The sequence below is a fragment of the Canis lupus genome, chromosome 28 (genome assembly GCF_011100685.1).
Source record: "Canis lupus familiaris isolate Mischka breed German Shepherd chromosome 28, alternate assembly UU_Cfam_GSD_1.0, whole genome shotgun sequence".
Taxonomy (NCBI): Eukaryota; Metazoa; Chordata; class Mammalia; order Carnivora; family Canidae; genus Canis; species Canis lupus.
The window spans coordinates 38821622-38844648 of NC_049249.1; the positions used below are offsets into that span (position 1 = coordinate 38821622).

Sequence of the window (23027 nt, forward strand, 5' to 3'; positions counted from 1 at the left end):
TGAATGAGTTTTATTTTATCAAATGCTCCTTCTGCCTCTAGTAAGATGATTCTATGGTGTTTTTCTTACTCTGCTAAGTACTAAATTACAATTAATCTTCAAACACTGAAGTAACCGTGTATTCCTGGAATAAACTCACTTGGTTGTGACATATTATGCTTCTTATATTTTGCTGGATTTAATTTGCTATTATTTTGTGTTGGATTTTTGTATTTCTGCTCAAGAATGATATTGACTTATAATTTTCTTCTCCTCTTTCATTGTCATCAAAGTTTGATATCAGGCTTTTGGCTTTTGCTGGACTCCTAAGATGTGTTGGGAAGAGCTGTGTCTTTCTTCTCTGAGACAGTGTGGTAAGTTTCATCTTGTTTCTCCCTCAAATGTTCAGTAGAATTTACCATTGAAGTTCTTTGAGCCTGGAGTTTTCTATGTGAAAAGGCCTTTATTTACAGAGGCAATTTTAAAAAGTGATGGAGGGCTATTTACATGTTCTATTTATTTTGTGTCAGTTCTAGTTTTATATTCTATGGAGTTTATCTGTTTTGTCTAAGTTATTAAATTTCAAGCACAGTGAGGTTCACAGTAGTACATACCCCCTCAATGTACAATGTCTTTTTTTTCCCTCATTCCTGATACTAATATTTCATGTTTACTTTTCGTTCGTCTTTGCTCAATGGTAGGTGTTACAGTTTTCTATTCATGCATAGCACATTGCCCCAAAATTGAGTAACATAAAACAATAGTGATTATTTCACTTTCCCATAGGTTGGCTGGTTACTTCCTCGTCTGGTTCCACCTGGGTCCCCCACATGGCTGTCTTCAGCAGGAGGGCCTGCAGGACTGGACATGGGCATTAGCCTCACTCACATCTTCAGCACACGACACCAGCTCTCCACGGAGGACCCCTCCATTCTCAGTCACATGGCCGCTCCTTCTCCTGTAGGTTGGACGAGCTTCCTGGTCTCAGGACAGTATTCAGAGAGGGCAAAGGCACAAGTCCCAGGGCAACCTGAGTCCTAGGCTCTAAATTCATGCAGTATCACTTCTGCCACATTCCGTTGACCAAGGCAAAATCACCAGGTCAGCCCCGATTTAATACAGTTGAGATATATATGGCAGACAGGGCAAAATTTTATTGCAGAGAAACATACCTTCTGCGAAGAAGGAATTCATGGCCATGGTTTCAATCTGTCACATTCCACAATCTGGCCGCAAACTGTGTTCTTCCTACACACGCCATATTCTTTCTCCCATCTCGGGATGCCCAAAACGCTTATCCCAGTTAGGACATCAGACTCAGAGGCCAGGTTCCCATGATCTATGTCAGGTCCATCTGGAGATCCACACACCCCTCCCCTGGTGTGACTCCTCAATCCAGAGATCTCTAAGCTAACCAAATCACCCCACAAACAGGGCCAGCATGAATGAAGCACTTGGAAGTCCCTGGTCCTTACCAATTCTGAGATCCAGATGGACCAGGCTGTCAGAGGCCCCAACTGCAGAGGCAGGAGATACTCCTTGATTAAGGCCCATTTCTGCTCCCAGGAAGGATTTCCTAGTTCCCTGTTCTGTCCATTGTTCTCTTGTTCTGCTCACTGGAGGTCCTTTCTTTTCCATCACGAAGGACCCATGTTTTGAAGATCAGTAGCTCTCTGCATCTGATTCTGATAGAGCTGGAGGCCCACAAGCATCTCTTCCTTTGGTGTTTGCCCTTTTTGGTCCAAGCTACTAGTGTTCTCATTAGTATTATTCTCTTAAAAGTGTTGTAGGCCTCCTAGGAATCTTGTTGGAATTTCCTCTATTCCCCCCAAAGTCATTCTGTCCAAGATGAACCTGCCTCTACTTTGGGTATTATCAGGCTTCTGTGAGCTTCTACAAGCCAGTGCTCAGAGTCTGGGGAGCCCTTTTTCCCTTGTTGAGAAAGTCTGTGAGGCACTGCTTCCTATCTTTCTGGGGCTTTATGGTCATATTCTCGATTCAGGCTCTACTCTGAGTCCATTTCTTGTTTAGGAATATTTAGCTGACTGTTGAAACTGAAAATGTGAAGTACATTTATTTTTTGAACTCAGTAGGTAATCCTGATGTACTTATATTCTTTCAATCCCACTTGCAGACACCAGTTGGGTTGGGGGGGGGGTCCTCAGCGGGGGGCCATTTGGGTTTTTTTTTTTTTGTTTTTTGTTTTTTGTTTTTAGCTCCTCTCTGTCTTCTGCATCTCGCCCTGCATAGCTGTAGGCGGCTAACTGGTACTCCCAGAAGCCTACCTAGGAATGCTTTTACCCATGTTTACAAGCTTAGGCACGTTTCCTATTTTCCACGTTAACTGCCAATGAGAGTCTTGCTGCTCATTCTGCCACCACCTGGTTCAGGCCACGCTGCGGCTCTCCCGGCCACTCCTCACTGCTCATCCCCCTCTGCATGTCTCCTCAGTACCTTTCAGCCCCCACCTGCTGCCTAAAACCAGCTCTTTGTGCTCTAGATTCTTGCGGGGTGGCACCCCACAGAAACTTCCAGCAGTGATGATTGATTTCTCATGTTTCCGGGGCTGGGCTGGGCTGTTCCTCACTCATGTGGTCCATCCAGCCGAAGGGGCAGATGGTCCCGGATAGCCTGGTGCACATGTCCAGTGTTTGCTGCTCACTGTCAATGGGTCACCTGTGTTCTCTCCCACCTGACCCCCCCACCGCCAACTACTCCAGAGGCTTCCTCACATGGCAGCCTTGGGCCTGTGTAGCGAATGGGCGAGGACAGAGGCTGCACACACTAGAGGCCCACGAGCTCGCACAACCTCACATCCACCATGTTCTGTTATTGGTCAAAGTCACAGCGTGGCTCGTTTCAGGAGACGGGGATGTAGGCCCCACTGCGTGATGATGTCGGGGGAAGTCACACTGCAGAGGAGCATGGGAAGACTGCTTGTGACAGTCAGGAAACAGCCTGTCACACGAAGTGTGTCTCAAGCTCATTGATCTTTTCAGGGCCTGGCGGGTCTTCAACATCACCGTGCTTGTTCCGCCTACTTCGCCCGCACTGGGACCATGTTCCAGAATGTGCAGGGCAGAGGTCACTTCCAAAGGATGCCTTCTCCCTGCGTGAGGCTCAGAGTGGTAAGAGTTGGCACCTTGCAAATATACAATTCTGCAGAGGAAATACCAAACCCCTTTTGCTTGGGGTTTCATGCCCGAAGCAGCACAGGCAGGGAGCATTTTGGGGAACACAACCTGTGCTCATTCTGTGCAGACTAGCAGCTCGCCGCCCACTCTTGCTTCTCCCTCCACGGACCCCGTTCCCAGCACATGCCCGCTCTCCTCCCCGTGTCCTCCCTCCCTTTGCTGCTGCTTAAGGGAACTCCTGAAAATCGAATAGCGACACATCTTGTAAGGGGCCTTCCTGAGATGGAGCCTGCAGCACACAAGGGAGGAGGCCGTTCAGAGTTGCTGTGGCCCTCGGGGGCCTGGTCCTGCAGCGCCCTGTGAAAAAGGCCTGGACGGGGCACATGGGGGCAGCCCAGGGGTGGCCAGCCCGCCGGAGTCTCTGCGGCCTCTGCATTCACAGCTGCTCTTGCCTTCCTCAGGAGGTAGAGGCTGGTCCCCCAGGGGGGTGCCGGGCCCCTCAGGGCCCTCGGCCGGGTGTCCAGGGTGCCAGGTCAGCCCAGGCAGACAGGGCAGGGCCAGCGCTGCATCAGCTAGACTTTGTCTTCTGTCTCCTGACCCCGCGTCTTCTAGTTTCTCTCTTCAGAACCCCCTCTGTCTTGTTACCCAAGGTAAGAAAAAGGCAGCTGTTTGCAGAGTCTACTCTGCTCACTCGGGCTTCCTAGACTCCACCAGCTTCTGTTTCCTGGGTTCTGGGTATAGTGGGGGTGGGGGTATCCTAAGAACAGAGCAAGGTCACTTAATACCAGTCTTGGTTAAGTTGCCTCTCCGCCGGATATGAAATGGGCTCCTCAGCATCCTTGCTCATCAGTGAATCTTTTTTAAAGATTTTATTTCTTAAAAAAAAAATTATTTCTTTAAGAAAGAGAGAGAGGATGTATGTGTGTGCGTGCACACACACGGGGAGATTGGGAGAAGCAGGCTCCCCACTGAGCAGGGAGCCCAATGCAGGTCTCAATCTCAGGGCCCCAGGATCATGACCTGAGCTGAAGGCAGATGCTTCACCGACAGAGCCCCCCTGGTGCCCTGCTCATGAGTGATTCTGAGGGTGCAGCTCAGCCATGCGTTGGTGCACTGAGTGCTGAGCTGGACAGTGGTCCATGGGCCTCACAGACACCTGCACACCTCAAGGGAAAGCTGCCCTATAAGCCAAGGGGCTGGTGACCCAAAAACCCCTCCAGAGACGTGCACACCCTCTGCCCTCCTCACCCCTACCCGGGGGGCTCCTGCAGCTGGGTAGCCACAGGCCCAACCCCCTGGGCTCTAGACGGCGTGGTCACAGTGAGGGCCGGGACAAGGTCTGGTCCCCGTGTTTATGGGACATGGAACCCGTTCCTCCAGCCCAGCAGCCCGGGCTGAAAGCTGCTGTGAAAACCGGCGTTCTTCAAAACTGTCAGTGTCCGAGGAGACGGGATGCTCAGGTGAGCGGAGCCTGAAGAACACGGCACCGAAGGGCAGCCCCTGCCCTAGACCAGACCCCGCAGCGGAAGGGAAGGTGCTACGTGGGACGGGACATACGGGCGAAGGAGACCCCATGTCAGAGCGACGCTCACGGAGGCTGCGAGCTGGCAGGTCCACCTGAGAAGCGCTCCGGCCCCGGGAAGCACCCGCGGAAGTACCTGGGGACCAAGACCCAGGGTGGGTTCAGCGTCCTCCCAAGCGGTTGGGGAAACAGCCGTGGGCAGGCAGGTCAGTAATGATGCCGCTGGCGGCCGGGCCCCCGGGGGAAGGAGTGTGGGGCGTTGTCTACACTCTTCTGCCAGCTTTCCTGTTAGTTTGAAATTATTTCCAAGGAGAAAGTTGTTAGAAAGTGGTTTTGTTTGCAGAAAGTGGTTTCAGTGGGTGTGATGGAGGGCTCCCCCAGCAGGCCCCGGGCACCCCGGCGGTGCCAGGCCAGGGCGGGGGCGCCGGGGCCAGCGAATCTGCAGGCCGCTCCGAGTCCTTGCCTGAAACCAAGCACGCCCCCTCCGTGTGCACACCCTGACCTCTAAATTTCAGTTTTCCAGCTTAGGCAACGGCAGGCTATTGAGCGGAGTGGGGCAAAGTGTCTTCCTTAAGTGTCTGGAAGTGGGGGCGGCTGAGTACCTGTTGTCTCTCCCCATTTGCTCCGAAGCCCTCAGATGCCCTTAGCGTTTGGATTGATTCTCCTCATTGGGCCTGTCTTCAATTTGGTTTCAGGCACTTTCCAATAAGTGCATGGAGTGCTCTGGGGCTCCGGAGAGGCCCTGCAGAAATCAATACGTATTCATCATCATTGCGGCGCTTACGGGAGCCGGCCCTCCCCCGAGCCAGGCCCACCGGGGGCGCATGTGCTCCCAGGCTGCTCGGCTCGTTTTGTGTCTCCCCGGGGACGGCCGGCAGTTGTGTCTCGATGATGACCGATACCGCTCCCTCAGCGTGTCACGTTGGCCGTGCTCTGGCCCCCTCGCCGTCCCGTCGGATGCGTGGAGACTTGCGGTGCGGGCTGCGCCCTCGTATCCGCCCCTTGCTGGCGGGGCGTCCACGCGAGAGACCCAGGAGGGGTCCTGCCCTCGCGGAGTTGCGGTCTGCTGGGGCGGCAGCCCTGCTCGCTGCGAGTCCAGACCCGTCCTGCTCACGAGAGGTCTGTGCTGGTCTCGCTCCGTGTGGGTGCCGTCTGGCCTGTCCTGAGGAAGGGCCGTGACCGCCCCAATCCAGGTGCTCGAGGAAGCTCCCAGCACCATTCATGCCTGGAACCAAGGATAGTCTTTATGCTTGGGCAGCCCTTTACAGTTTCCAAAGCTCTCGTGTGGACGTTGTTTAGCCCACGGAGCCTCACGATGCGCAGGGGTGGGGGGCGGGCACATGGCCTGCACCGGCCCTGCTCTGCGTCTTGGGCTGGTGGGGCGAGGAGGCTGCCCGTCCCCACGACGAGCTGCCCGAGGACAGGCCGGATTCTGGGCCCTTCCCCGGTGGGCGGCTCCGTGGGGAGCGGAGGTGGACTTGGCTCCTTTCTGCACTTGGCACGGCGTGGAGGGGAGTTCAAGGCAGAGGCATGGGCGAGGCTGTCTCTGCCCTCTTGCCGCCAGGTCACCAGCAGTGGGGTGGATGCGGGACTCCCGGCGTGACCCGGATGTTTGACGGGTGTTCGGTTGTGATTCGGTGGCGGAGGCCAAGTCCCTGTCCCCCCTCCAGGCTTCACAACGGCACAAGGATGCAGCTTCTCCTGTGTCCAGCTGGGGACACGCACCCAGGCCATCCTGCCCCCCCACCCCCGCACCTGGGCTTCTATCCCGGCCCACTGGCCTCTGCCGTCCCAGGTTGTTAAAGGTCAGGTGAGGAAAACCAGCGAATCTCACTGCCCCCGTTTCGAGTCCCTGGGGTGGCGCGCTGTGCTCCGGATTGCCCAGCTGCCTCCTGGCCTTCATACCTCCTCATCCACATTCTCCCTGGCCGCTGCCTCTGGATCAAGAGCTCTGGCTGGCATGGGGGGAGCCCTGCTCACCTGCCAGGGTGCTGGGAGGCTCGTGCGAAGGGTTCCCCAAGCTGACGCGTGTGGAGCAGCTGGTGTGGATTCGCCTCTGTCTCCTGGGGTGGCTGCACCATCCGTCTGTCCACCCGGCAGCAGCCTCCTGGCTCTGCTCCCCGCCTGCCTGCCTCCCTGCCTCCCCTCTGTGCTGGCTCGCCATCTGCCACGCTGGCCCCTGGAGCCTGCCCTCACGGTGACCGGACTGCTCAGAAGCGCACAGGGTGCCCGTTCCTGTCTGAAACCCAGGACCTGGGGTTCCCTCCATACCCCACCCCCAGCATAGCACTCCAGCTATGCAGGCCGTCGCCCTGGCCTGGTCACCCCGGCCGTGCCCATCACCCCAGCTCCCAGCAGCCCCCAGCCCCACGCTGTCACCAAGAGTGCCACCCCTTCAGGAGGCAGAGACCTGCCACAGACACCTTCTCTGTGCACCCGCCGCTCTGGGGCCTCATGCAGCCGTCTGGACAGCCCTGAGATCATGGACACTTGCCACCTCAGAGCCAGCTGCCCCTTCTCAGCCAGAGGTCAGACAGTGAAGAGCAAGCCACCTGTCTGCGGGGCGGAGATGACTCACAGTGTCAGCATCAACGCCGACTCTGGAGGAGCCAAGAGATGAGGAGAGGAGCAGGTGGAGGGGGGATGGACACAGTCTCGTACCAGTGGTCGGGCTCCTGCCCCTTGCCCTCAGGAACCAGTGTGGTCCTCCCTGCGCCCCTGGAGAGGTGGGAAGTGTCCTGCCCACCCCCACTCCCAGCCAGGTTGGTTCTTTGCTCAAATCCCATCCGCCCTGCACTACCAGGTGGTGGGAAAGTGCTGGTGCCTCTTGGCTTCCACCAAGGACAGCCCGAGCTGGATCGTGTCCAGGCAGGTCACCTGGCAGGTCAGCTCTAGGGTGGCGGAGGCCAGGGCCTCCCGGCTTGGCGGACAAAGGAAACTTACCCTGGCCAGGAGGCAGGCTCTTTGAGGAACAAGCCCCACCCTGTAGCAGCAGCCCAGGTCCACGGCCCCTTGACCTGTGACCTCTGCTGCTGAGTGAGCCAGTGCAGCCCACATCGGGAGGGCCCGGCTATGGGATGCTATTGACGAGGTGTTTATAAATATTTAATCTTCACATTAAAAATATGGGATAGAGGAACCATTAGTAGCTGACAATAAAACGGCTTTCTCTGCTGATTGTAGGAGCAAAGAAGAACAGAAGAGCGGATTTTGATTAGACTAAAGGACAAGATTATAAGTTGGAAACATGTAAATGAGCGTTGTTTACAAGGCCGTTATAGCTCAGACCCGTGCAGGTTGAGGATCTGAAACCGGCCTGTCGTTTCCTCGGAGTCTCTGCAAAGTGGAGACCTCTTGTACAAAACAAAATGGATGGTTTATTTACGTCCGGTGCCATTAAGAATGGAGGAGAAAAGTTCAGCCCAGGATAAAAAGCTTAAATCTTGATTTTTTTCCCTTCCCCCTCTCAAAAAGAATGGATTCCTTGCATTGTAAATTATCCAACCCTTGTCCTTGGGTTGGCAGCTATTTCGGGCTGGTATGGACATTGCATAATCTTAAATATTGATTCTTGTTAGACTAAAAAAAAAAAAAAAGTCCAAGTGCATGGGCTCCACGCGTCTGCCTGTCCAGGAAATCACCTTCGCCATAGCTCACTTCTGATGGCCTCTGGCCCTCCTGACAGCAAGATCCATTCTGATTAGAAAAGTTCCAAGAGAAAAAGCAATGACCAGGATCACTTTCTCCATCAGAGCGAACGCTGAGTGGACGCCTGCCCCCTTGAGCCTTCTTGATCGAGCAAAGCAGGGAGATCCAACATCCTCCAGGCCCATCAATCCCCAAATTTGGAGCCCCCCAGCTCTGGCTCCAGAGCAGGCCTCCCCAGGCATGGCCTCTACGTGGGATGAGGTGGCGTGCCCCAGTCGAGGGCGATGAGCTCCCCACAAACCCTCGTCCTCCAAAGCTCTTAGTGTGGTGAAGTCTATTCCACACACTGAAGAAATGTCCTTTTAGAAAGAAAATAATTTTCCCAAAGGAAGGCTCCACGGTACAGTCTTTGCTACTGCGCCTCCGAGGCCCCCAGGCACCGAGGTCCTTAAGGGGTGGGTCTGAGCAGAACCAAGACTGCTCAGGTGATTGTTGTGACATCCGAAGGCGTGTTTCCTGTCCCAGGCTCGGCCCCTTCCATGGAAGTGCAGAAGGAGAACCCAGCTGTAGTCGGTGACGCTGGTCCTGTCCTGGACACGAGAAGTCTGAGTGCTCCCTTTTCTCAAGGTCTCTTGTCTCGGGGCTGGATGTCCACCAGAGCCTGTGATCCCAACCCCGAGTCCTGTGCAGCTCACGTGCTCCCCCCCCCACGGCTCCTCACATGTGGTGGACTGCTGGGGACGTGGCGTGGCCGGGCCCTTCCCTAGGAGACCGAACATTCTCCCCGTGCCACGCAGCCCACACCCCTTGGTTTATCGGAGACTCCGAAACCTACGTCTGTCTGTGCAGAAAGCCACACACGGACGATACGGAGACACTCAGGATTACCAAACCCTAAAAGCAAACAGGGCACGCGTCAGCGAGTTGAACGGGTAAACTGTTGAGTCCGGTCAGCAGATGACCCACTGGCAATAAAACAAGTGAGCAATGAGCCATGCAAAGACACGGAGGAGCCTCAGGTGCTTACCACTGACTCAGACGCGCCGATCTGAAAGGGCCACACGCTGCCTGATCCTGGAAAAGCCAGGGCTGTGGAGATGGTAAAAAGATCAGTGGTTGCCAGGCTCTGGGGACGAGGGCGGGTGAATGGGGAGCACAGAGGATGCTAGGGCGGTGACGGCAAGAGGACTCCACGTGATGGACTTACAGTGGCTTGCGTGTTGTAGGTTCAGCAGGTGCGACATGTGTCCCACGCCAGGAGGGGATGTGCACACAGGAGGCCGTGCACAGTGGGGGCAGGGGCTATTGGGGCCATCTCTGCGCTTCCCGCTCTGATTTGCTGTGAACCTAGAACTGACCTCAAAGCTAAAGCGTCTTTTTTTTCTTAAATTGGAGTTCAATTTGCCAACATATAGCATATCACCCAGTGCTCATCCTAAAGGATCATTAACCCTGGTTAGTACACCAGCAGGTGCTGCCCTGTCCCAGCCACCGCTCCAGGGCCTTTGTTGGCAAATACACCTCCCAGAAGGCCAGTCACCTCGGCTGCTGTTCCCGCCCTGCTTCCTTCCCAGCGGCTGTCTGCACACGACTCTTCCAAACTCACATTCCCAAAGGGCTCTCCATCTCTCCTGTGAGACACTCATCCCATTGACCCTTAATTCTGGTGTAATAAGCAGAGACACTTCTTTTGTTCCTGAATGGGAAGACTCCATATCTTAAAGCCAATACTCCCCAAATTATGAATTCTGTACAGTATCAAACTGATTCTGAAATTGTTTGGAAAAGCAAATGCACAAAAATAGCTAAGAAAAATTTTAAAGATTCTTAGAGAAGGTTTGCCCTTCTAGGAATAAAAATACATTTGAAAAAAAAAAGAAAAGCTACAGAAATTAAAATAAATGGTGTCTGGGAAGGAGTACCCAAAAAGGTCAGTGGAAGGAAAATAAGGAACTATCACCAATAATGTGATATTTTAAATCAGTGGAAAATATGGACTGATAATTCAGTATATGGTTTGGGTATAATTTGTTCCCATATAAAAAAATAAATTTCTCCTCATCAAACATAAAATTTAACTCTGGAGAGATTAAAGACCTATGAAAATTATCAAAGTATCAGGATAAGGTGTCAGAGAATTTTTTTTTAAATCTTAGGATGGAGAAGATCAGCCTAAGCAAAGACATGGCAGCCATGAAGGGAGAAGTTGACTTACAGACTGCCAGGGACAGGATACAGGGAGAGAAGCCCAAAGCCAAGCTGTTGACTCAGCAGATATTTGCAACATATTAAACAAAACAAACAAACAAAAAAGATAGTAGCCATAAAATACAAAGAGCTGCTGCAAACTAATAAGAAATAGACGATGCGATAGAAAAAAAATGGGCAGGTAATAAGAGGCACTTCATAGAATACAAATGGTCTATAAGTATGTGAAATTATATGAAACTTTATTAGGAATTAGAAAAATGCAAAATTAAAACAGTAAGATAGCATTATCACCAATCAGATCAGTAGATTTTTTTTTAAGTTTAATTCCAGTATAATTAACATATAGCATTATATTAGTATCAGGTGTATGATACAGTGATTGGACAGCTCTGTACATTACTCAGTGCTCATCAGGACACATGCGCCCTTCACCCCATCACCCAACCCCACCTCCTCCCCTCTGGCAATGAGCAGTTTCTTCTCTATGGTTAGGAGTCTGTTTCTTGGTTTCTCTCTCCCTTACCTTCTTTTAGCCATTTGTTTTGTTTCTTCAATTCCACATATGAGTGAAATCATATGGTATTTGTCTCACTCTGATTTATTTCACCTGCATTGAACTCTTTAGCTCCATCCGTGTTGTTGCAGATGGCAAGATTTCACTATTTCATGGTTGAGTAATATTCCACTGTGTATATGTGTGTGTGTATATATAATTTTATGTATATATGCATTTGTAATATTTATATACATAATATATATTATTTACATTATGTGTATATAATATATATTTAATATCCCATTTGTGTGTGTATATATATACACCATTTTTATATATATAATCGTGTGTGTGTGTGTGTGTATATATATATATATATATATATATATATATATATATATATAATTTTCCATATCCAGTCATCAATCTGTGTACACTTTGGCTATTGTAGATAATGCTGCTGTAAACCTCAGGAAGCCTGTATCCCTTCCAATTAGTGTTTTTGTATTTTGGGGATAAATACTTAGTAGTATGATTGCTGGATTATATAGTAATTTTATTTTTAACTTTTTGAGGAAAAAAAAACATACTGTTTTCCACGTGGCTGCAGCAGTTTGCATTCCCACCAGCAGGGCACCAGGGTTCCTTTTTCTCCACATCCTCGCCAACACTCGTTATTTCTTGCGTTTTTGACTTTAGCCATTTTGACAAGTTCGAGGTGATACCTCAACATAGTTTTGATTTGCTCATCCCAGAGCATGAGTGATGTTGAGCATCTTGTCATGTGTCTATTGGCCATCTCTATGTCTTCTTAGGAGAAATGTCTGTTCATGTTTTCTGCCCATTTTTTAATCGGGTTACTTGTTTTTTGGGGTGTTGAGTCGTATAAGTTCTTTATTTTTATTACTAAATATTTATTACTAAATATTTGCAGTTGCAAATATTTTCTCCCATTCTATAGGCTGCCTTATAGTTTTGTTGATTATTTCCTTTGATATGCAGAGCTTTTTATTTGGATGTGGTCCCCCTAGTTTATATTTACTTTTGTTTCCCTTGCCTCAGGAGACATATCTAGAAAAATATTGCTATAGTCGGTGTCCAAGAAATTACTGCCTGGGTTCTCTTCTAGGACTTCTAGCTTTAGGTCTCACATTTAGATGTTTAATCCATTTTGAGCTTATTTTTGTTTTTTGTGTATGATGTAAAAAAGTGGTCCAATTTCATCCTTTGGGATGTAGCTTGTCCAGTTTTCCCAACACCACTTCTTTCCCATTGGGTATTCTTTCTGCTTTGCCGAAGATTAATTGATCATAAAATTAGAGGTTTATTTCTGGGTCTTCTATTCTGTTCCATTGATGTGTGTGTCAGTTTTTGTGCGAGTACCATACTGTTTTGATTGCTGTAGCTCTGAAATGTAACATGAAGTCGGAAATTGTGATATCTGCAGTTTTGTTTTTCTTTTTGAAGGTTACTTTGGCTATTTAGGGTCTTTTGTGGTTCCAAACAGATTGTAGGATCGTTCTGGTTCTGTGATAAATGTTGCCAATATTTTGACAGGGATTTCATTAAATCTATGGATTGTTTCAGGTGGTAGACATTTGAACAATATTTGTTCTTCCAACCCATGAGCGTGGAATGTCCTTCCACTTGTTTGCATCATCTTCAGTTTCTTTCATAAGTATTTTATAGTTTTCAGAGTATAGGTTATTCACCTCTTTGGTCAAGTTTGTTCCTAGATATTTTATTATTTTTGGTGCAATTGTAAATGAGATTGTTTTCTTAATTTCTCTTCTGCTTCATTATCAGTGTGTAGAAAGGCGGTGGATTTCTGCACATTGATTTCATATCCTGCAATGTTACTAAACTCATTTATCATTTATTCTAGTAGGTTTTTGGTGGAGCCTTTAGGTTTTCTATATATAGTATCATGTCATCTGCAAATAGTGGAGGTTTTACTTCTTCCTTACCAATTTGGATGCCTTTTATTTCTTTTCATTGTCTGATCGCTGTGGCTAGGTCTTCCAGTACCAAGTTCAATAAAAGTGGTGAAAGTGGACATCCTGTCTTGTTATTGAACCTCAGGGGGAAAGCTCTCAGGTTTTCCCCACTGAGTATTATTTTCACTGTGAGCTTTTCATACATGGCCTTTATTATGTTAAGGGATGTTCTCTCTAAACTTACTTTGTTGAGGGATATTTTTTTCAATTATCATGAATGTATATTATATTTTGTCAAATATTTTCTCTGCATGTATTGAAACGATCATACAAGTTTCTATCCTTCCTCTTATTTATGTGATGTATCACACTGATTTGCAAATATTGAATCACCCTTGCACACCCTGGGAATAAATCCCACTTGACTGTAGTGAATGATTTTTTTAATGTATTGTTGGATTCAGTTTGCTAGTATTTGTTGAGAAATTTTGCGTTTATGTGCATCAGAGATATTGGCCTGTAATATTCTCTCTCTCTCTCTCTCTGTCTCTCTCTGGTATCTTTATCTGTTTTTGGTATCAGGGTAATGCTGGCCTCAGAGAATAAATTTGGAAATTTTCCTTCCTCTCCTGTTTTTGGAAAAGCTTGAGAACATTTGGTAGAATTCACCTATGAAGTCGTCTGGCCCTGGAATACTGTTTGTTGTGAATTTTTTTTTTTATTACAGACTCAATTTCATCGCTGGAAACCTGTTCAAATTTTCTATCTCTTTCTTACTCCGTGTTGGTAGGATATATGTTTCTAGGAATTTATCCATTTCTTCTAGGTTGTCCAACTTGTTGGCATATAATTTTTCATAATAGTTTCTTATGATCTTTTTGTATTTCTGTGGTGTTGGTTGCTCTTTCTTCTCTTTCATTTGTGATTTTGAGTCCCCCTCCTTTTTTTCTTTTTTATTTTTTTTAAATGAATCTGGCTAAAGATTTATCAATTTTGTTCACCTCTTCAAAGAACTAGCTCCTGGTTCCATTGATCTGTTCTCTTGTTTATTCAGCTTCTTTATCCTTTATTTCTGCTGTAGATTAGCAGAAATTTTTATTGATAACAGCCTGACTAGAATGTAAGTCTTTCAAGAGTAGTAAATGTTTGTCTTTTGATTAATAGCTTTTTCCCCAGACCTAGAACAGTGCCTGACCTCTAGTAGTCACTCAATAAATGTTTTTAATTTTTTAAAAAAATCGTGCTGAAATATCCATTGCATTTGTCATTTTAGCAGTTTCTCGGGGTGCAGCTTGGCGGCATGGAGTACATCTGCTTTGCTGTGCATCTCTCATTACCATCCGTCTTCAGGACTTCATGGGGCACAGCTGGAACTCTGGAGTATGAAACACTGACTCTCCATCCCCTCCTCCTCCTCCCGGCCCTGGCATCCACCATTCTATTCTCTGTGTCTACAGATTTGACTGCTGTGGGCACCTCATGTAAGTGGAATCATGCAGTATCTATCCTCTTATGACACTATTTTTAAATGAAGGAATGAATTTTTTATCATGGGCGAAGATAGGCAGTGAAAGATTTCTAAATTTTTTTTCCGGCTATATTGAGATATAATTGACATATAACACTGTTGCAGTTTGAGGCATGCGTGATGATTGGATATATGTATGATTGTGAAATGATCACCACAGTAAGTTCAGTTAATGTCCGTCGCCTCACAGTTATAAAAAATGTTTTTTCCTTGTAATAACTTTTAGGATCTTCTTCCTTAGTGAGTTCCAAGTATACAGAGCAGGAGTATTGTTAGCTATAGTCATCTCATGCATTCATCCCTGGAACTCATTTATCTAATAACTTACAAATTGAGAGACTGTAACCACCTTCAAACCCAAATCCTCCAACCCCTTCCCCCACCTCTGGCAACCTCAGATCTGATCTCTTTCTAGGACTTGAGGTTTTTTTAGATTCCACACAGCCATGAGATTATACAGTATTTGTCTTTCTCTGTCTCATTTGTTTCACTTAGTGTGATTCCCCCAAGGTTTGTCTGTATTGTCACAAATCCTTCATGTCTATGGCTGAATAGTATCCCATTGAGTGTGTGTGTGTGTGTGTGTATGTTTGTATTTATTGTATATATCACATTTCCTTTACTCATCATCATTGGACATGTAGGTTGTTTCCAGAATGTGGCTATTATAACTATGCTGCTGTGAACGTGAGGGCGCAGGTACCCCTTTGAGATGGTGATATTGTCTCCTTTGCATCTATACCCTGAAGTGAAAATGGAAGATCCTGTGGTAGTTCTAGTCTTAAGTCTTTGGGGAATCTCCATTCTGTTTTCCTTAGTAGTCACATGAGTTGACATTCCCACCAAATCTGCACGAGGATTCCCATTCTTCTGATCCCGGTGAGCATTTATCTTCTGTCCTCCATTGTGGCCATCCTAAAGGGCATGAGGTGACACCTCAAGACGGTTTTGCTGTGCATCTCCCTGGTAACTCGTGATGTTGAGTACCTTTTCATGTACCTGTTGGCCATTTGAATATCTTTGGGAAAAATGTATTCAGGATTTTTACCCCCTTTTTAATTGGATTTTTTTCTTTTTTCTATTGAGTTTTATATGTTGCTTATATACTTTGATATTAAGCCTTATCAGATGGGTGGCTTACAAACTTTTTCTCCTATTCTGTAGGTTGCCTCGTCACTCTGTTAATGTTGCCTTGTCACTTTGTTGATGGTTTGTTTTGCTGTGCAGCAGCTTTTTAGCTTGATATGGACTCCCTTGTTTGTTTTTTATTTTGTTCTTTGTGTTTTAGGTGTCCTGTCCAAAAACATCGCCAAGCCCATGCCAAAGAGCGCCTTCCCCTCTGTTTTCTTGTGACAGCTTTATGGTTTCAGATCTTATAGTAAGTCTTTAATCAAATACTTTGAGTTAATTTTTAGGAGTGATGTAGAAGAGAAGTCCAGTTTGATTCTTTACATGTGAATTTCTAATTTTCCCAGCACCCTTTATTGAAAAGACTGTATTTTGGGGTGCCTGTCAGTCAGTTGAGTGCCTGCTTTCAGCCAGGGGTCATGATCCCAGGGTCCTGAGATCAAGTCCTGCATCCAGCTCCCTGTTCAGCAGGGAGCCTGCTTCTCCCTCTGCCTCTCCCCCACTCATGCAAGCTTTCTCTCTCTCCCTCTCCCTCTCTCTCTCTCTCTTAAATAAATAAAATCTATTTTTTAAAAAAAAGACTTTTTTCTACTTTGTCTATTCTTGCCTTCCTTGTCAAATATTAGTTGACAGACAAGTATGCGTTATTTCTGGGCTCTTGATTCTGTTTCACTGGTCAACGTGTCTGTGTTTATGCTAGTGTTATATTGTTTTCATTACTGTAGCTGTGTAATACAGTTTGAAATCAGGATGGGTGATGCTTCCAACTTAGTTCTTTCTCTGGGTTGTGTTGGCTCCTCAGGATCTTTTATGGTTCTGTATGAATTTTTGGATTATTCTAGTTCCGTGAAAAATGTTGTTGGGATTTTGATAGGGATCGCATTGAATCTAGATGGCTTTGGGTAGAATGGACATTTTTCCAATGTTAGTGCTTTTCATCCATGCACACAGGCTATCTTTCCAATTATTTGTGTTTTCCATTTTTTTCATCAGTGTCTTGTAGTTTTCAGTATAGAGATCTTTCACCTCTTCCGTTAAATTTATTTCTAAGTATTTTATTGTTTTTGATGCTATCATGAGTAGGTTTCTTTATTTCTTCTTCAGGTAATTTTCATTAGTATTTAGAAACAGTGCTGATTTTCGTATGTTCATTTTTATCTTGCCACTTTACTGAATTTATTGATTACATTTACCAGTATTTTGATGGAAGTTAGGACTCTATATAAAATCATGTCATCTGCAAATAAAGATAATTTTGCTGCTTCTTTCCAATTCCTATGCCTTTTATTTCTTTTTCACACATGATTTCTCCACCCAGGACTTTCAGAAATTAATATTTTCTTATGTGTTGGTGAATGAGACCATCTCGTTTTAAAGTGAACTATTAAAAAAAATAAAAGTGAACTAATGATTCTACCTCAGGAACAATTCCTTACAAAAATACTGACTTATGCACAAATATACAAGTTACAAGGATGTTCTTTGTAGCCCTTTTTAGTATAAATTTTTTGTTCTGGAAAACGTCCATACTGAGAAGGTCAAGAATCCTAAGTGTTGAGCCCTATGGGTTCTTAAAACGTGAACACACCAAGATCCCACCTACCTTCTCCTCATCTCTACTGCGCTGCCCATGGAACCTCCATTCTGACTTTTACACTGGTCCATTTTGCCTCTTTTCGACCTTTATATAAATGGAAATCACATAATGTGTTCTCTTTTATGTCTGGCTTCTTTCAGTAGGCAATGTGTGAGATTCATCCATGCAAGTGCATGTATTAAGAAAGTTGTTCTCCTTGCCATCTAAAATATTTGTATTGTATTGAAAAAAGCCACAATTTTATTTATTCATTTTACTGTCAATGAACATGTTTCCATTTAGGGGCTTTTAAAAATAGCACTGCTCATGGAAACTTTGGGAAGTGATGGAGATGTCTATTACCTTGATTGTGGTGATGGCTTAATGGGTGTATATATATATATATGTCCAGACTTGTCAAATTCTGTCCATTAACTATGTATAGTTTTATTTTTCGGTTATAGCTCAATGAAGCTGTTAAAAAGCAGTGCTGCCATAGCATTTTTGTTGGTGTGATTTAGTGAATATACATACACATGGCTGTTGGGTGTACAGTTAGCACTGGGATTGCTGAGTCGTCATGTGCAGCCTTAGTAGTTTCTGCCAAAGAATGGTGAAAATGGTTGTACCAATTTGTACTCCCACCAGCTGTGTGTGAGAGTTCCTCTAGGTCTACGTATTTGCCAAGACATGATATTGCCGGATTTATCATAATTAGCCATTCTAGTGGAGGCATAGTGCTATCTCTTTGTGGTTTATTTTTCACAATCCTGGTGATTAATTAACTTTAGCCTCTTTTTTGCATTTATTGGTTATTAGGATATCTGGATTTCTATGAATTGCCTGTTCAAGTATTTCATCCTTTTTTTTTTCTTAAGCTGTTTTTTCTTATTGATGTGTGGGCTTCTTTATATTCTGATGAGTTCTTTGTCAGATGTATATCTTGCAAATACCTCCTCCCACCCTGTGGCCTCCTTTTTCATTCTGCTAAAGGTATTGTTGTGAAGAACAGAATTTCTTAATTTTAATGTAGTTTAATTTATCAATTTTTTATTTAATGGTTGAAGTTTTTTGTGTCTTATTTAATATATTCTTGCCTGGCATATTTGTAAACAATTCTCCTATGTTTCCCTCTGAAAACTTTATCTTTCGCATTCAGCAGCATATCTGTCAGGACTTGATTTTATTGTGTAAGATAGGGGTTAAACTTTATTTTTATTTTGTGCAAGAGATTTAGCCACTTGTTGGCCAAGCCTCACTTGGTCCTGTGTGGGTCTGTTTCTGGACTCTGAATTCCATTTGAGTGGACTTTTGAACTATCCTTTGATCAATAGCATTGTTTTAATTATAGCTGTAAACTAAGTATTGAAGCTTGGTGGTCTAAGTTTCCCAGTTTTGTCTTTCGTCAAGATTATTGACTATCTTTGCCATCTCCATTCCCATAGAACTTTTGAATTCAGCTTGTTAACTTCCACAACACAAAACCTAATGCTATTTTTATTGTGTTTAATCATCAGATCAATTTTGGTAAAATTTACTTTATTAAGTTTTTAAACCCACAGAGTACATCCCTCCAATCACTTAGGCATTTAAGTTTTTTCTCAATTCTGCTCTGTGGTTTTCAATTTCAATTGTACTGGTTTTGAACAATTTCTATTCAGTTTATTCCTAGATATTTGATGTTCTGGTACCCTTGTAAATGGTATCTTTCTTTTAAAAAATGGTATCTTTAAATTTTTTATCATAGACTTTTTGTTGCCATACCATTGTTTTTCATAGCAAACAATATGAAATTTTTCAATAGGCAGATTAAATCAATGCACTTCTTTTTCTACAGCCACTAGAAAACAGGGTGGATCCCCATGTACCACCGGGAGATTACTGAAGGGAGTATGATGTTAAATATATAAAAGTCATGCTCTGTGTTATAGTTTTTTAACTACACAGAAATGTGTATCTGTAAAGTCCTTAGAACAAGGTCTAGAAAGATTGAAAGCCACTCAGTAACTGTGTTATCACCAGGGAAGAGAAGGAGTTTAGGCAGAGCTGGCATGAAGGAGGATTATCTTTGTCCTTCCTTACCCATATTTATTGCTTTTATTTTCACAACAAGCTTGGATTACAAGAGAGCAAGTAAAAATGGATTATTATCTGTTTAATGCCTATCTTGCCTTTGGCCCAGGACCTGGCCCACAGTGAGACCTCCACAAATACTCCAAATGGAGCTGACATTCTGGAGCTCACTTTGCCTCCAGGGAGGCCATGGGTCTAATATGGGAGTTCTTTCCTTGTTCTGTTACTTTGAAGATTATATATTATAGACTAATAAAAAAAATACACACAATGGAGCAAAACCGTGAGAGATAACGAAAACTGAACTCCCCAGGGCCAACGTGGCATGCTATTAAGCCACATATCCTGAGCCTAGAAGCAGGTTGCCTCAATGCAGGGGTTTGGTTGCAAGCGCTGGGGGTGCTAAGGCTGGAGCAAGTATCCAAGCAGACAAGCCCCCTCCTCAAGGGGCTTCTGGTCAAGTACAGAGGCTGCTTAAGGAAAGCCTCAGCTTTATTAAATGGTGTAGGTGTTGAGGAGAAAAACTGGGGTGGAGGGAAAGGGATATGGGTAGTGGTTGGGGTAGGGGTGTTAGTTTTAGATGGAACAGGCAGGGACACCTCCCTGGGAAGCGGGGACAGAAGCCCTGAGTTGAGGGAACACAGCAAATGCCCTTGCAGAAGAGAGCTCCAGGGAGACAGAAGAGCAAGTGCGAAGCCTCAGGCAGGAGTTTGTGTTCATGGACCGTGAGGTTTCTGTGCCCCGTGCTGCGGCCGAGGGGGAAGGGGCGAAGGGGCTGACTGTGGACCTCCTTGCAGCCATTGGGGGAAATCTGCAGGGGGTGCAGTGAAGGCAGTCTGCCCTAATTTAAAGGACCCTCTGGCTATGGTGCTGAGGAAGACAGCTGGGGCAGGAGGGGAGGCAATGGGACGCCTTAGGCCTCGGATATCCTAAGCCCAGGAAGCACAGATGTGGCTCAGACCAGGGAGTGGGATCAGCTGAGACTTTGGATCCAACTTAGATGATGACAAGTTTCGGAGAAATTTAAAAACAGGACTATGACATTTAAAAAGTAGGAGTATTGTGGAATGTTCAGAAAATAACCCTTAGAAAAGCCATCCTTGAAGGCTTCTTCTTCCCTTCAAGAAAAACTTAACTGAAGATCTGTATATTCCACAGGGACCCAAGGGCAGCCTCAGAACAGCCCTAGGGTCCTAGTTTGGGGTGGATGGGGGGGAGTCTGCACCTGCCTTGCCCCACCCCCGCTCCCCGAGGTAGAACCCTGGCTGATATCAGGACTTGATGGCCTGGGGATGCTGAGTAGGGGCCTATGTGATGAGCCTCCCCTTCTACGGGCGGTGGGTACTACTCCCTGGGGAGCAGGTGGGAGGAAGACCCTGCCTCGCTCAGGGCAAGAGTGCGGAACCCTGACCCTCACTCTCTCTCACACACTGACCCAGGGCCCCAGGCCCAGAGACTTTCTCAGGGAAACATGGCTTCTTCAGGAAGCCAAACGCCTGAGGATGAATTTTCCATGAAATGTTCATTTTTTTTGTTTTTGTTTTTGCTCTGATAAAACCGCAGTACTTTTTAACTGCTGTTTTATTGAGAAATAATTCACATACCTTAAAAGTTACGTGTTTAACGCACACAGTTCAATGGTTTTGACCGCAGTCGATTTTCGAGCATGGTCCTCACCTCGGAACGACGCCCCCCCTTGTGTCTCTGCAGCTGTCACCCCCACTCCGCATGTTTCCCGGCCACAACCAAGCACTCATCTGTTCTCTGTCTCCATGGATTGGCCTCCTCCGGATGTTGCGTATAAACAGAAACTTGGTTTTTGGGGATCAGCTTCCATCACTTAGCGTAATGTTTTCAAAGTTCATTGTGTTGTGGTCCATCCGTGTTCCCTTTATAACTGAGTAAGATTCCATCGTATGGTGACACCAAAATTTTAAAATCCATTTGTAATGGGTCTTTCGGGGTTACTTCTACCTTTTGATTATTGCAAACTGTCCTAAGCAATCATGAGTAAGCATCCGGTGAACATAGATTGCCGTGACTTACGGATGTTACGGAATAGAAATCTGGGTCCTGTGGTAGCTGTTGAACCAGATGAGAAGCCGCTGGCCTGTTGGAAGTGACTGCATCGTTTCGTAGATCCGCCAGCAGGTGTGTGAGGGTCAGGTGTCTGCACAGCCCGCAGCACTTGCTGTCTGATCATAGCTGTCCTCGTGGGCGTGACGGAGGCTCTTACTGTGGATTTGATCTGCATCTCCCTGATGACCAATGATGCTGGGCATCGTTTCATGTGCTTGTTGGCCATGTGTGTGTCTTCTTTAAAGAAATGTCTATTTCTGATCATTTGCCCATTTCTAAATGGAGTCATTTGTCCTCTTGCTGTTTGTGTTTGCAAGTGTTCTTGATATACTTTTGATGCAAGCCCCTTATCAGATACACGGTTTTCAGTTTCTCCCATTCCGTGATTTCCAACGGCTCTATGACGTCTTTGAAACATAGATATTTTGGTGTCAAATCTGAAATGTGCACCAGATTCATTGCATCACACACGGTTGCCAATCTGTGTGTCATCTGCGGTCAGATCTGAAGTCCTGAAGAGAGCCCGCCCTGTGTGTTCTCCTCACTTCGACAGTCTTTCCTCTTACATTTAGGTCTTTGAGCCATTCGAAGTCCATTTTTGTATATGGTATGAGGTGAGGGTCCAAGCCTATTCTCTTGCTTGTGTCTCTCCAGTTGTTCGGCATATGTGGTGAAGAGACCATTCTTTACCCTGGAATGGCCCTGGCACCCTTGTCAAAACCAGGTTGACCACGAATACACAGGATTCTTTCTGGGCTCTCAGTTCCCTTCCACACATCTGGACGTGCGCCCGACACCAGTACTGTACTGTCTTGATTTCTCTCTCTTCGTAGTAAGTGTTGAAATCAAAGTGGAGTCCTCTGACTTTGTTCTGAGCTTGTGTGGGTTCTCTGGGTCCTGTGCTGGAGCACACGGATTTCAGGATCCTCTCGTCAGTGTCTACAAGAAGCCAGCTGCGCTTCTGATAGGGGTTGCATCCAATCTGTGGATCGACTGGGAAGCATTGCCATCTTAACGATAAACTGTCTTCCAATCATGAACGTGTGATGCTTTCCCATTTATTTAGGTCTTAATTTCTTTCAATCATAAAACCACAGGTCTTTTTGAAAGCTTCTTGAGCGCTTGAGTGAGGTTTTCAGAGTGCCACCTCTTACCAGCTGCCTGTGAGGGCTGGTCCAAGGTGCAGTCTCCACCCTGTCTAAGCAGGTGGATGGAGGGGAGCAGGCTTTGGGTTTTGCTCTAGCCCGTGGGGCCCCCCCTCCCCGCTCCTGTGAGCCTCGGCCCTCCCCACTGCCCAGGCGGATGGGGGCTCTGCGCTCCATCTCATTGCTGCTTCAGTTCAGAGGTCCTGGGTGCCCTCCGGACTTTGCTGTCAACACCACCTGTTCTCTCTGTCCCTGAACACTGTTCTCTCCTCTCTTAGGGCGCCCCCCACCCTGATCTGCACCCACTTGTGTAAGGGGGAGTCACGTTATTGAGCACACGGGTATGACCTTCATTCAGCCCAGCTTACTGAAAGGCCTGCCCCTTTCACTGCTTTGCTGGGTCACCTGTGCCAGGTGAGCATGTGTCCAGACCCGACTCTGTCCAGTCTTGCTTGAATGCCACGCTGTCTTCCTTGCTGTGGCCCCACAAGGAACCTTGCTTGGGCAGTGTTAGGGACAGAATGCTCATGCCCCAAAATCTATATGTTGAAGGCCTACTCGCCAACGTGAC

At 46.4% G+C, this 23027-nt stretch overlaps 1 long non-coding RNA gene across 8 annotated transcripts in view; it reads left to right on the top strand.

Annotated features, from left to right (window-relative positions):
- Window positions 1-23027, top strand: part of LOC106557926 — a 52382-nt gene that overhangs the window by 21107 nt on the left and 8248 nt on the right. For 2 of the 8 annotated variants that reach the window (XR_005380775.1, XR_005380777.1), the window contains 5 exons: window positions 273-353; window positions 766-939; window positions 2979-3107; window positions 14201-14408; window positions 15744-15833. This is a non-coding gene — a long non-coding RNA (uncharacterized LOC106557926). The remainder of the gene's footprint in view (window positions 1-272; window positions 354-765; window positions 940-2978; window positions 3108-14200; window positions 14409-15743; window positions 15834-23027) is intronic. The other 6 variants (XR_005380780.1, XR_005380776.1, XR_005380778.1 and 3 more) reach the window with 6 other exon arrangements.